Here is an 835-nt window from a genome sequence, read left to right on the forward strand (position 1 = left end):
AAATTTGAATTGTACTACTTCTTACTGGCTATTACTTCAACTTAGAAGCTTCTTCTGTGTTCTACTATGGTGCTTTTAGTGTTTCCGCATACCACAGCACGCGACATTGCTTTGTAGACGATAAATGTAACCGTTTCAGAGAGAAGAGCGGCCAATGTGACGATCTGGCTTTAAGTCGATTCGATAACAAATGACGAAAACAGACGGATTCCTCATGTTTTTACTACATATTAACACTTTTCACATTCCCTCGTGCAACGCGGCTGCTAGTCTTCCTTTCATGCAAAATCTTAAGGTGCTAGGTCATGTCCAAGCCACCAAAGCCGGCTAAAAAGTGAATAATCGACAACTAAATCTTGAATTGTATTACTTCTTACTGGCTATTACTTCAACTTAGAAGCTTCTTCTGTGTTCTAATATGTTGCTTTTAGTGTCTCCGCTTACCGCAGCACGCGACATAGCTTTGCAGACGATAAATGTAACCGTCTCAGAGAGAAAAGCGGCCAATGTGACGATCTGGCTTTAAGTCGATTCGATAACAAATGACGAAAATGGACGGATTTCTCAGGTATTTACTACATATGAAAACTTTTCACATTCTCCCGTGCAACGCGGCTGCTAGTCCTCCTTTCATGCAAAATCTTAAGGTTCCACCTTATGTCCAAGCCACCAAAGCCGGCTAAAAAGTGAATAATCGATAACTAAAACTTGAATTGTACTACTTCTTACTGGCTATTACTTCAACTTAGAAGCTTCTTCTGTGTTCTACTATGGTGCTTTTAGTGTTTCCGCATGCCGCAGCACGCGACATAGCTTTGCAGACGATTAATGCAAG

Source organism: Schistocerca gregaria, unplaced genomic scaffold, assembly GCF_023897955.1.
Source record: "Schistocerca gregaria isolate iqSchGreg1 unplaced genomic scaffold, iqSchGreg1.2 ptg000378l, whole genome shotgun sequence".
Taxonomy (NCBI): Eukaryota; Metazoa; Arthropoda; class Insecta; order Orthoptera; family Acrididae; genus Schistocerca; species Schistocerca gregaria.